Source organism: Chiloscyllium plagiosum, unplaced genomic scaffold, assembly GCF_037043375.1.
Source record: "Chiloscyllium plagiosum isolate Xiang-an unplaced genomic scaffold, Cpla_swu_hap1 HiC_scaffold_14, whole genome shotgun sequence".
Taxonomy (NCBI): Eukaryota; Metazoa; Chordata; class Chondrichthyes; order Orectolobiformes; family Hemiscylliidae; genus Chiloscyllium; species Chiloscyllium plagiosum.
This window is the reverse complement of record NW_028270152.1, coordinates 109143719-109158787: the sequence shown is the minus strand read 5'-3', so window position 1 is coordinate 109158787 and position 15069 is coordinate 109143719.

Sequence of the window (15069 nt, the reverse complement as noted above, 5' to 3'; positions counted from 1 at the left end):
TCTCCACCGTTTCAGTAAGTATGCTCACCCATGCTCACCAACTATCTCATTGGTGTGGGGTTTCTACTTTCCTGTGAGCTCTAATCTTCATTATTGCTGCTTCACTGGGAAAGTTAGCTGCTTCCACTAACTCTCTGACTTGTCCTTCATGCTCAATGTGGCCCCCAGACAGGGTGATACACCTTCACCGAGCCCAGTCCTGAACTATACCAAAGGCATGCTGACTGTGTGCATTTTGCCTCACTCACCCCTGGTTAATGTCCGCGCTTCTGCCAGGGCTCGTGATGGTTCTCTATTTCTGGATAATTCCTCACAAAATTCCCACAATAATTAAACAATCCTAAAGTTTGCCTGATCCCTTTACAGTGTGCGGGTGGATAGTTTTATAATCATAGTTTTTGTTCCCGCTGGGACTATCCCCTCTCCCTTCCTGATTTGATCTCCCCAATATGATGTCCCAGTTCCATCTCTCCCTACCTTCCCAGTTGCACTCTCTGTGCCTTAACTTTAAGCCTGGCCTGGCTAACCTGATCCAATACTCTGTATAATATCTGGATATGTTCTTTGTCACTGTTTGAGGTGATGAGGTGTTGGTAAGATCAGTGTGACTAAATCCATCAAACACACATCGGTGGGATATACGGGAATATTGCAGGATCCCTGAGGTAATAGTATCCTGGTTGCCTGTTCTCCTCAGTCAGCAAACACCACTTTCATCTGCCATTCAATGTCCACAGGTATGGACCCAGACTATTTCCAGCTTCTGTCAATCTGTCACTCTCACAATTATTGCCCCCTCATCCCCAGTTTTGATGAGATCCTGTTTGTGTGGGGAGTGAGAGGGCCCTCGATCTCTACAGGGTCGATAGATAACAACCCACTTTCCTGTTTGAGTTACGCACACTGCTGAGTTCGTCCGAGCTATAACCCACCAGATTCTTATACTGTCCCAGTCTCCCTGCAATGTAGCTACTCCGGAGAGGTTGCCTCTCCTTTTCTTTCTGTCCCAGTCCTGGCCAGAGCATCCCCATGTTTAAATTCGGGTGTTGATGTCAATAGTTGCCATTTTAGAATAAATAGGAGCAATTCCCAGAAGGTCCCTTCTTGAGTTTCACACCTCCATATCTGAATACGTTTTGTCATACTCCCGGTCTACATCGGGGCGGGTTTGCTTCATCCATCTTCCTAGGTTCCCTCTCCGACTGCTCTCATTTTAGAGATTGAAGGGGTGAGGGGTAAATCCTTATCGGTAACTGACAAAGATGCTCCGGTGTTAGCATCATGCAGTTTTGGCCCTTCAACAGCGCGTCAATGAATATTCATGGGCTATGCATATACTTAGGTGAACACAGGCCACTCACAATATGAACACCTATCTCCATCTCTGTGCCTACGTTCCTTGTCTATGTACCCTTTCCTGCTTCCCTTGTAACATTGTGGGTCTGATTACCCTCCCTGTACTGCAGCTATTCCCCTGTGTTTCTGCATTTGCCTCAGCTCTCATGACGCAATTCAGAGTGTGGTTAGAATTATCTCCCACTGGGAATCCTATGTTTATTATTACAGTTAAATAGGATCCCATGTCATCTTTTAAATACATCAAACCTATTTCATCATCACAGTTTGGGGTTTGGTAATCCCCCGTGGTCCTTACACACCTCAGGCTTCCTCTTTGTATAATCCTCGATATTATCCTTGGGCCCCTGAGTCACCAAGGCTATTTTAGCCCATTCAGCCTGTCCCGTGCCCAGTGTGTCCCTGCAATATCTGTAAATGCCTGGAGACACTGATCGGCTGTACTCTGGGAGGAACCGGCTTGCACCCCATCCTCTCATTGCAGGGACAGTTTCTGTTGTACACTTCAGGGCGTCTTGGCCCGAGGGAGGGTCCATACATCATCTTCGGTGAGACTGTGTACCTCTACTAATTCATCCATATTGTCCCAATAAGGCCCATTATTACCATTTCTCTATCAGGCTGGGTGTTCATTCACCAACATCTGTCGTTCAGCGGGTGAACGGTTCAGGTTTAGTTTCTGTCAGTTCCCTTTGTTGCCACACTCCCCCCCCCCCCCCCCCCCTCCTGTCTGTCCAAGTTTGAGCTTTGATGCTCTAGACACGGCCTTCTGGGCCTTACAGGGCGGTGGGTCATCCCACCCATTGCCGTCCCTCTGTCCATACGTAGGCGCTTTGTCATCTAACCCGTTCCTGTCAGTGTCACCATCCTCACTGCCTTCTGAGGAGAGAGAGAGACTAGGTACCTCCCCCACTGTAACTACCACCTGGCCCTTTGGATTTAAGGCCTCACATCTGAGAGCCACCACCTTCACTTATTCCTGTTTCTCATAATAATGTAATATATTCCATCATTCCATGAATAAAACAGAACAAAATGTGAATTTGGTTTGACTTGAAATATTAATAATTTGACATTCACTTCACTTATCTATAGAGGTGAAAATTGTACTGTGATTATTTAAGTGAATTTAACGTGATCATACAATGAAAATAACTCTGATAATCAACGACAATGAATGAACTGAATAATATGTGATTATTTGTATCAGTTCTTGCATTGAAAATTCGATTTTATTTTAATGCTTGTCACCCATTACGTCATTCATTGTTATTAGGGAATAAAGTAATGGAAGGATATCAGAGAAAATAAATAGACTTTAATTTTAGCTTCACTACAATAATGAACCAAAACATAATTTGGACATACGGTTAAACTACATAACAAAGTTTCCAGTGTCATTATTGACATGAAAACTATTTTAGTTTGCAAGTTGTTTTGCTCTAAGAATAATTGGAAATGAATTGTGATTTGGAATTCACCATTTAAAATATATTTTGAAGAGAATAATCAGATGCATTTTTTGGAGGAAATTAGGAATGGAAATAAATATATATTCATTGATATTAATAGTTTTAAAATGTTTAGAAGTTGACTGGGATTATTTGATTGAGAGAGGCTGCATGATTATAAAGAGCAATTCGCCTTTTTCATTGCATTGTTGGTTTCATAAGAATCTGTTGTGGTCTGAGCTCTTGTTGTGTGCAGTGGACTGTCACTCATAGCCTAATTAACCTGCGAGTCTCAGATCAGGATTCCTTTGTCTGTAAGTCAGTCTGGAAGTGAGCAACACACCTCCTTCTGTGAGGGGAAACAGATTCTCTTCAAAGGAAATAAGTGGCAGATCACTCTGAGAATGGTTTCTAGCACACACCATCAACAGGGAAGGGTTTTTTTCTAAAGATTTCCAATCTCTATCTACAAATCTGATTTGTCAGTTTGTGGAGGATTCAGCCCATTTGTTCAGAGCTGTTTTATACAAGCAGTTGGTTCATTATGTCTTTGCCAAGAATGTTGTTTACTTTTCCCTTTTACTGTGATTCTGCAGGTTAGAATATTCTGTGAGTCAATAATGGTCAATAGCTGAACATTGAATGGTTTTGTTCCTATCAGAGCAGTGGCCTTGTTTTCAGCTAATTATTCACTTTCCATTTCCTGGTTGTGTTGAATGTTCCAGAACCAGACTCTGAGCAATGTTTCTATTCACTTGTATTGGATTCACGGACAGCCACATGGTCAGTCAGATTCAGTAGTTTGAATTTAATAATCATCTAGAATTATGATTCTATTCATGAAATTATTCTCGATTGTCAGGAAAAATCCATTTCGGTCACTGATGTCCTTTAGCGAAGGAAGCTGACATCCTTTCCTGATCTAGTCTACATGTGACCCCTGACCCACAGCAATGTGGTTGACTCTTACCTGCCCTCTGGGTAATAAATGCTGCCCATAGCCAGTGGCACCTACATCCAGGGAATGAATTTTCAACAAAGCTCTTAGTCCTGGGTCATGTGAGAAAGAAGCAGGAGGTGACCATTCAGCCCCTCAAGTCCACTCCATCATTCAATAAGGCCAGGCCTGATCTGTTAGTGATTTGTGTTCCATCTTCCCCCAACGTCCCTTAGCAAGAATCTATCAACCTGTGTCTTAAAAATATTCATTGAGCCCACCTTCTGGGGCAGAGAGTTCCAAAGTTGCACAGCCCTTTGTGAGGAAATAAATCTCCTCATCTCTGTCCTGAAAGGGTGAATCTAATTTTAAAGCAGTTCTCTCGAGTTCACGTATGACCCACAAGAGGAAACATCTTTTCCACGTCCTCCTTACCAAACCATTCAAGATCTTAGACACTTCAGTCATGTCATCCCTCACTCTCACAAACTCCAGCTGAAACAAATCCAGCTGGTTCAACCGATCCACATTTTATTACTGTCACGCCGGATTGAAATGTTGTGTTGTGTTTATTATGCAGTGATTGTGTTGTTCCACTCTGTGGGGTCTAAGAGTCAACGTGAGCCATACTACCTTTCCTGTCTCACTGTATTACATACATCTTACATCACTGTGGTGATCCCATCCCTCCATACCTCATATAACCAAAAAGAATGGCAGAGAGAGATGAAGAAGAGTTATTACAAAATTTGTTGTCGCCTAAAAGGTACTTGGTCTGTTTGTAGAGATTGCATTGTAGTTGAAGTAACCAGTTAATGAAAAGTTACTGACAAAATATTTTAAGTGGAGTTGCTGCTGGTGATGGAAATGCTGCTGGTTGGTATAAGAGAAGGCTGGGGTGAATACTGCAATGATGAGAAAGTTGAGCAGGGTAACCTTTTATCTTTGTCAATAAGAAGAGGCAGAGATTGCAGCTAGGACAGAGTTGGAGCTGTTTTGAGCTTGCAGACATTATTTTAATATTTATTTGATGTGATTTGGTTGTCACTGGCTGGGCCCAGCATTTATTGCCCATCCCTAGTTACCCTTGAGAAATTGGTGGTGAGCTGTGTTCTTGGACCGCTGCAGTCTAGCTGCTGTGGGATGACCCACGATACCACTGGGGTGGGGATTTCCAGGACATTCACCCACCGACAGTGAAGGAATGGCGATATATTCCCAAGTCAGAGTGGGTTAGTACCTTGGAGGGGAACTTGAAGGTAGTTGTCTTTCCATATAGCTGTTGGCCTTGTCCTTCGAGATGGAAGAGGCCATGGGTTCCTTGAGTGTTGTTAGGGCTGCACTCATCCAGGCAAGTGGGGAGTATTCCATCACACTCCTGAATTGTGCCTGGTAGCTGTTGGGCAGGATTTCAGGAGCCAGGAGTTGAATTACTCTTGTAGCCACTGTGTTTATGTGGTGAGACCAATTCAGTTTCTGATCAATGATTATGCCCAGGATAGTGTTGATAGTGGGTGTTTAGTGATGGTAACAGCATTGAATGTCAAGTGATGGTGGTTAAGTCATTTCTTATATGTGATGGTCGCAGCCTGCATCTGTGTGACATGAATGTTACTTGCCCCTTGTCAGCCCAAACCTGGATATTGTCCAGATTTTGTAGTTCTTGCTGTTGGACTGCTTCAGTACCTGAGAAGTTAATTATTTATCAACGTTCAATAATTACATAATTATGCAAATTCCTTTTTCTATCAAATGTCATGGACTGTATCTTGTGGTCACTCTGATATTCACTTTCATTATCTCCTTATTTTCTTCCTAATTCAGACACAAATGTTTGAATATCGATCAGGATAAAATTAAATAAATTAAAAACATACGTTTCTACGTGTAAACTAATTGAATGAAATACATTACTTCTGTATTGTCTGCATTTTGAGCAAAATTCATTTCTTTTCAATAATTACTGAATGGCTCATTTATTGTCCTCAATCCATCAATCGAGGTGTTATATTTTAGTCTTCAGTTTACCGATCTTAATGATGTCTAATCAACATCACAGCAAAGTGCTTTTAAAATATTGAGTCGACTTATTTGTTCAGATTACAACATTTATTATGAATTCATTATCCTTATAATAATTACAGAATAATTTGTTTATCTTTCTAACGTGTATAGTCAGATCCATATTTTAATTTAATCCATTGTTTCATTTAATCCATTGCAGCAATGCTATTGTTTTCAGGTCAACTATCCCACAGTGGAACCAATGATTTTGCATCCAACACGCTTTGAAAACTGACTTTTGTTCATTTGAATAATCACAGCAATCACAGCCTTATAAATTCAGAGAACTGTAATTACTTTTCACTGAAATGATTGCTGTTCATCTCTACACATTGCACAGACACATATCAACATTAAATATCTCCTTTTTTGAAGTGCACTAATATATTTTCAAAAATCTATGTGTTGCTAACCTATGTGGGTAATATGTAATTATTGTTCAGTTCACTAAGGGGTATAAATGTGCAATAATAGCTCAGTATGTCAATTGATGTGAATATATTGCAGTGTACAAACTCTCAATCATTGTGAATATCAATTTATATTTTAACCATGGAAACACAGTTGAATTAATTCAATTATATTTCACTTTAATATTCGCATTCATTGTATTTCTAATCACAATAAGAGTGAACTATTTCATGTGACACAATTATTTAAAATTTATGTCTCTTTTTGATGGACAGAAAATAGAATTAACACCCGTTTTTGCTTTCCTTTACCGATCACAGTCAAGTTTGAATTGTAGAAAGTTAGACTGATACAGCACGGAAACAGGCCATTCAGCCCAACTTGGCATTCTGGCCAGGTTTCTGAAACTAAATTAGTCCCATTTTCCTGTGTTTGTCCCATATCGCTCTGTAACTGTTCAAATGTCTTTTAGATGTTATAATTGTACCAGCCGCTGCCTTTCCTCTCACAGCTCATCTCAAAATGCCAAACACGCGTTGTGAAAAGAGTTGCCCCTCAGATCCCTTTTAAAACTTTCCCCCTCACCTTAATAACATTCACACTTTAATCAGTGACCTGAAGCAAATAAATTCCATATATTGTGATCATTATAATGAACAACAGATACAAGTTGAGAAAATGTTGGATTGAAAATCAATTCAATTGACACTTCGATAATTTCTAATCAACTCTGAGGTGCTTTGACACATCTCTGTTTAAGGTAGGAATTGAACGCCTGCCTCCTGGTCTATTAGTACAGACATTGCCAGAGCCCTCCATAATGTTCCCATGCAGGAAGGGCAGGACTATAATCACATACTTACTGTGGTTACTCTTAGGGAAATCTGCTCAGATATTTATCGTGATAATTGGACTAGGATTGTATGAGACAGTTCCAGTGTGTCATGGATAAAAAGAATTAGTAATTTCTAATAATGATGGAACGAAGAGACAATGGTCTTAAATAAATATAAGTCTCATGATAATCAAATAATTCAATATGTTTGAAGCAGTTATTCATATACATAAATTAACATTGACCTGCTTTGTAATGCACATGAATTGGAAATAAAGCATTGGTCATTCAATGTGACTACTCAGCGAAAAACAACTCTCCTCAGTTTCACAAAATTGTGATTTCTAAGAATTCAAGATTTATTGTAAAAGAATAGATCAAACATTTGTTAATTCAGGTTTGTGTACACAAGAAACATGTGAAATTTAAATAATGTTTAATGTGAAAAATAGTTAGCTCTTTTGTAATAATCAGAAATATAGAAATGTTAGCATTGAAGTGAAATACAATCAGTACAAGAACGCAAAAAACTGTGGATGCTGGAACTCAGAAACAAAATCAGTAATTGCTGGAAACCAACTCAGCAGGTCAGGCAGCATCTGTGGGGAGCATTCAGTGTTAATACTTTGGGTCCAGTGACCCTTCCTCAGAATGTATTTTTGCTCACAGCCAATTCAATCCAACTAAGCTTCCACACTGAAAATTATTTTGCTAAGACGAAGAGATTGTAGAGTGCAATATTGTTTATCAGTTCATGTATTGAGCCATTGTTCCACATCGACACCTGGATATATTGCATTTAAACAATGATTACCAGTTAGACATTAGCAATATTTAGTTTTAAAATGGCTGAAACCAAATTTACGGTTGATAAGAAAATCCTTATTGCAATATAATTGTGCAGTATATCGGAAAAAAACTGAAATATTGAAGTGAAAAATAATTAGCCATCTCTTTATTGATAATTCTGATTAATAATCCTTCCATTAATATGAGAATTCAAATGAAAGAGAATGAGATAGTTACTATGAGTGTTGGGTGAGAAAACTTTGGTTAATTGCAGGTGTGTTGACCTGAAAAGAATATTAATATTTCATTATGACACTGGCATTAAGAAATAATGGATTCAACTAAAATGTGAATCTCATGATGGTGTGAGAATTGAAATGACAATTAAATAAAAAATAATGTTAGAACTCAACACTTAAAATGATTCAATAGATTCAAAGCAGTTTGTACTGGATATTCATTAATATCAGTAAACTGAGAATTAAAATATTGGGTTAATTTGAAAACAAAAATCACAACTTCAGAGATTATTCATCAGAATTTTTTTGTCATTGAAAAAATCCACATTTATTCAAGAATTCTGCATTTCCCTCATTTTCTGTCTTTTTTCCACAGGGATCTGTATTGGAACCCTTCTTTTCACGATACAAATATATAGAAGTGACATGAATTAAAATCTAATTGGGTGAGTTAATAAGCTTGCAGATGATACAAAGTTCAGTGCAGTTGTGAATAATGTCGAAGGTTGTCAAAGAATGCAGCAGGAAAAAGATAAACTGCAGCTATGGGTAGAGAAATTAAAGATAAAGCTTAATCCATACAAGTGTGAGGTGTCTCACTTTGGGAGCTCAAATGTTAAGGAAAAGTAGATAGTTAATGGCTGGACCTTGAACAACTTTGTTGTTCAAAGGGATCTTGGCATTCAAGACCATGGCTCCTTGAAAGTGTCCATGCAATTAGATAGGGTGGGAAGGAAGGCAAATGGATTGCTTGCCTTTATTGGTCAGGGAACTGGTTACAAGAGTCAGGATATCATGTTGCAACTTCATAAGACTTTGGTTAAGGCATACTTAAAGTATTGTATTCACTTCTTTTCACCATATTAAAGGAAGGATATGGAGGATTTGGAGAGGATACAGAGGGCATTTACCAGGATGCTGCCTGGATTTGAGAGGCGAGAAAAAACTCAGGCTGCTTTTTTGTGGAGTGGCGGTTGCTGGGGGAAGAATTGATTGAAGTCTATACAATCATGAGATACATAGGTAGAGTTGTCAGTCAGGAAGTTTCTCACAGAGTTGAAACATCAGAACTATGAGGCATGCATTTAAGGCTAGGGGGAAAAGTTCAAAGGGCATATGAGGGACAATTAGTTTTTACACAGGGAGTGGTAGATGTCTGGGATGAACTTCAAGGGTTGGTGGTGGAGGCAGATATATTAAGGCTATTTAATGTTCATTTAGATAATTTGGATGGATATGGATCAAGGGTCGGCAGAAGGGATGAGTTTCTTTTGCATTATGTTCAGCAAAACGTTATGGGCCAAAGGACCCATTCCTGTGCTGCACAGATCTTTGAGAGAAAACTAATGTCTCACTCATATGACATTTAATCTAATCAATATTTAGCCACTGGTGTCAAAAATAGGAAGAAAATAAGTAGAGAACGAACTTGACTCTAATCTAAAGTTAGAGTCAATGACATTTACAGAGGTAATTTTTTGATTTTTTTTTAAAATTATAAGATTAATAACTTTGGAGATGAGTTGAAACCTTTTGCAGTTACTGATGTACTGAGCCAAAATTACCCTTTTTAAACTGAACATTGGACTAGAAACCTGTTAGAAAACTTGGAAATATTCAGTAAGGTGTGATGCACATCATAATTTAATCCATTGATTATTACTGCCAATACTACAATAAAAAAAATCAGGTCTACACCAAAACGCATCGATTTTCCATCCAATGCTCATTGGAAATATTGGAATACTACTCATTTCAACAATCAAAGTAATCACAGCCTCATCGATTAAGAGATATCTAATGACATTTCACCAATAATTACTGTTTATTTCGAACAAACAGCATTGGGAAGTTTCTTATGAACATGCAGTTCACTGACAGCATACTAATAATTTAGTTATTGCTAATATCTAACCACTGATCAATCCAGCAACGGATAGAAAAGTGGAATTATGGCTCAGTACATCAACTGATGGAAAGATATTGCAGTGTTCACTCTCCCAATTATTGTGAATATCGATGTATATTTTGATTGATTTGATTATATTTTTCTTCAACACAAAGATTTATTGTAATTCTGATCACAGTAAGATTTAAATATTTTAAAGCTAAAAAAATTTAAATTTGTGACATTTTTTGTAAACAAAAAAATAGAATTTACAGGTGTTTGCTCTTTCCTTTATCAATCAGAATACATTTGTAATTGTTGCAAGTTATACATTTGTGGAAGGAAGAGAAGATGTCTGCAGCTGAATAGTCACAGTGATTGACCTTTTCTTCCGATTCCGTCCGACTGCTAAACATTCTCATTATCTTTTTCTTTATAAGAAAAACTGCTTTAAACGTATTCAGCAGTTGTATTTTTTATGAATTTACAATAAGCTCATGATATGTCGATTTATCTTTCTTCCAATTATTCTGATATTAATATGTAAGTAAGAGCATATGTGCTTAGTACCGTCATTATTGTGAATTACTAGTTCATTCTCAGTCCATTACACAGAAACAGTCTAATTAATTCCCAGCCCAATTATCGGAATGAACACTGGTTAGTTTTCATTTGAGTAACCCAATTGATAATAATCCCACCCTTCCTTGTTGGGAAGATCATGAAAGGCACTTGTGTAGCTCGAGTAGTGTGTCTCCTAAGAGACCAGATAACCAGATGCAGAGCCATAGCCTTGAAAGCTCGTGCTTCCAAATAAACCTGTTGGACTATAACCTGGTGTTATGTGATTTTTAACTTTGTCCACCCTAGTCCAACACCGACATCTCCAAATTATTGTTGCACAAAGGAATTCTCGTAATTTTTAAAAGAAAATATGACTTTAATTGAGATCTTTAACACACGATTATTAATCCCTTCCTATATTAATATAATATAATTGTAATTGAAAAGAAATGCTCACTGAACACGGCACATACAACCACTCAAATGTCTTCCTGGTCATCTAATTACTGCTCAAGAGAAAAACCTGAGTAAATATCTTATTGTTTCTGAGAACAAGAACCACAATAAACATTCGGTGAGCAGTTCCATCCAATAAATGCACTTGATTTCGTACATTTCACTTCAGTAATTGCACACAAAATATTTCGCTAAAACCAATAACAATGAGCGCGGACGCTAACATCAGCATACATAGATTTCCAATCCCGTTGAAGTATTGCAAAATAAAATAATGTATTTTGGCTTTGTTCAACCTGCAGGTGAAAACATTTTGAGCTCGCACCTTAAAAATCTTTATCTGCTTATTCAGACAAAATAGTGAAACTTGGCACTGTAAATTTATTTTGACTTTCACTCACGAAAATACTCATGTGAATCGCTTCTCATTTTCTTCCTAGTTCTGATATAAATGTCGAAATATTTACGATAATAAATCTTTAGGAATAATAAGAGTGTTCTTTGGAAGAACGACATGAAGATGTTCCAGGTCCTCGAATTACTGTTGAGTAGAATACCCTTCATAAGGGTCTTATTGTCTCGAACCGATGTTTTCTGTGACTGGTATTTTTTTGACTAGTGACTGATGTGTTTTCAAATCATGTGCACTGCAGAAGGATTTTTTTTTAATTTTCAATTTGTTATGAGCAAAAAAACTGCTTTGGACATGTTGATTTTTTTTACTCCAAAGTTATTTATCAATGTACAATCATCACAAAATTATGGAAGTTCCCTGTATCTTACGTTCACTGTCATACGCACTTTCACTATCTACTGATTAACTTCCTACTTCTGACAGGAATGGCTAAACATTGGCCATGAACAAAAGTATATAAATTAAAAGCACGTCTCAAGAAGCAAACCAATGGATGGAAACATGTCATTCTTGTAATCCTGCATGTTTGCCCCAAAAACAATTCTGCTGAATAAGAACTGAATGGATCATTTTTGTGAATCCATAAAGCTAGCCATGATATTTTAATCCTCATTTTACCGATCTTAATGAATATCCAATAATCATCACAGCAAAGTGCTTTTAGAATATTAAATCAATTGATTTTTTCAGATTATAATGTTATTTTTCCAGTCACTGCCATTACATTAATTGCACAATTATTGGAGTTAATCTTTCGAACAAATATAGTGAGAATCGCATGTTAATTGCATCAATTGTTTCTGACTACGAACACTATAATTTAAAAATCAATTTACTGTTCAGGTGAACGATCCCATATTGGAACCAATGACACCCCATTCAATGCCTCATTGTAAATATTTGATGATTGCTCGTTTGAATGATCACGGTAATCTCAGCCTGAAGCGTTCAGAGAACTGTAATTACTTTTCATTAGAATAATTCCTGGTCGTTTCTCCACATTGTTCAGTGAAATAATCAACTAAGAGTTCTCAGTATTCTTAAATTAACTGATGGAATTTTGACAATCCAATTGCTGCTATTATCTAATAATTGTTTAATATAGTTCAGGGCATATCTGTGGAATTATGGCTCATGTATGAAATAATGTAAAGATTTGCAGTGTGTGTTGTAAATATCAATTTTTATTTTAACCCCAGCAAAAGTTGAATTGACTTAATTATGTTTTGCTCACATGTTAACATTTACTGTATTTATAAACACGGTACAAGTTAATCATTTTTCATGGAACAAAATCATTGAAAATTCTTGCGACGTTTTGAAGTATAACAAAAGGAACTAACATCTCCATTGTTTCATGAAATAGTCACAATACATTTTGAACTTTGGGAAGTGAACATTTCTGGATAGAAGGGATGTTGTCTTCAGATGAATAGTCGCATTGTGTGACTAATTCATTTATTTTCCTATTCATTTATGTTACAAAAGCATTTTAATTTTCTTTTTATTCTGTGAAAACCTGCTTTGAACATATGGAACTATTTTATTGATCTTTGTTCATCAGTGTACAATGATCAAATGATCTTCATGAGATTCATATTTAATTAAAGTCATTATTGCTTTGTTACATCATTACTGTAAATTACTAATTCATTTTGTCAGTTCATTACACACAGGAAATATGTAATTAATTCCCATACAAATTATTACAATAAACATCTGATTCATTTTCATTTGTGTTGCCACAGTAAGCATGTGACTATGGTCCTCCCCTTCCGTGAGGGGGCGGGGGGGGGGAATTATGAAGGGTCCTTGTGGAGCTCTGACAGTGTCTCTGCGACAAGATCTGAAGGAATGATTTAAATTCCCATCTTCAGCAGAGATGTGTCAGAGCGGCTCCAAATATTCCTGAGAAAATACCTGAGCATAGACTGAACTGCTTTTGAAAACAACATGAAATATACTTCAATCTGCTGTGCATTTCAATCATCACCATATCTACTACTTATTTTCTTCAGGTCACTAATAAAACGATGCATCTAATTCTGCTGGTTCAACATTCCTTGAAAAAGTAATTGAGAATGTTACAATCTTAAAGTTAGAAGAGTCTAAGAAATGATACTCACTGATTTTTTTTTCTGGTTGAAAGAACCTAGTTCAGACATTTCAAGCACATAAATCCTTATTCTCCAGTATTATAAAGATGAAAAAATAAGCAGTCGAAATTCCTCTTCAGCAAAATAACCAAATGCAACTTCATATTATTCATTGGTCAGTTAATCACCTACAATTGTAACTAAATATTGCAATTCATCTAAATATTGTGATGTGCTTTGAACAAATTAAATTTCTTATTACTATTCATTCTTGAATTGTCAGGAATTTGTTTTTATTTTACATTCACCTATTCATAATTCATAAGATTGATATACTTTCAAAATATCGACGTGTTCATTTGAACATTTAATTTGTCTCTCTCTCTCACTTATCTCACTTCATGCATGACAGCTTCAATACATTTTGCTAATTAACTCTACGAAACTTAAAAATGTTGTTGACTTTACTTCTTTTGTATGCAAGAAAACAATGTAGGTACACCCATTTGTTCTTTAGCTCAAATAACATTAAATTTTAAATTATTGGAAAGACTACGCTGGGGGAAAAAGAACGATTCTTCATCTCAAATATCACATTAAATGACACTTTTTCAAATCATGTGACCTCTAAAATGATTTGTATTTTAATTTCATTATAAGAAAAAAAACCTGCTTTGGAAATGTTAGAATCTGTTCCTTTTACTTCCAGCATTAGTTGTCAACGAACAATAATCACGTAATTATCAGTCATTTTGTGCCAAAACATTTTCTGAACCAAATGTCATTTATTCGACCTTTTGTTCACAATAGTCCTCACTTTCCCGGTCTAATTATTTTCTTCCTTATTCTGACATAGATGTCTAAACATTTATCACGATAAAAATTTAAAAAATCATGACTCAACAAAAAAAACCCAATTTTGAACTGTGTCAATTGTTGCTGAGTATTTTTTTAGAATTATTAAAGCGACTTTTTATATATTAATTTTCTGTTTATCAATCTTAATTATTACACAATCGACATCAGAGCAAAGTGCTTTCAAAATATTAAGTTAATTTATCTATCAATATTCTAGAAACAATTAACAATTACAATAATTAAACAGCACTTTGTGCTTGTTATGAAGTCTAAGTTAATGTGTTTTAATATTTTCCATATTTCTTATTGTGAATGCTACAATATAAAAACCTGTTTGGTCGGGCCAATACACCCAGAAAAGACCAATAACTGCCCTTGCGACATCCTTTGTAAATATTTGACTTTTGTTCATTTGAAAGATCACAGTCATCTCAGCCATTGATATTCAGAGAACAGCAGCTACTTTACACTACAATATTTCTCTTCATTTCTGCACATTACTCAGTGGATTAGTAAGATGAGACACCTCATTATTCTTAAAGTCATTAATAGTAGTTTTAAAATCAATTTGTTGCTAATATTGAATAATTGTTCAATTTGGCAAAGGATGTAAATGTGGAATTATGGTTCCATATAATAACTATTGCAAGGACTTAGCAATGTACAATCTCTCAATCATTCTGAATATTGCTTTTCATTTTAAACTTGGA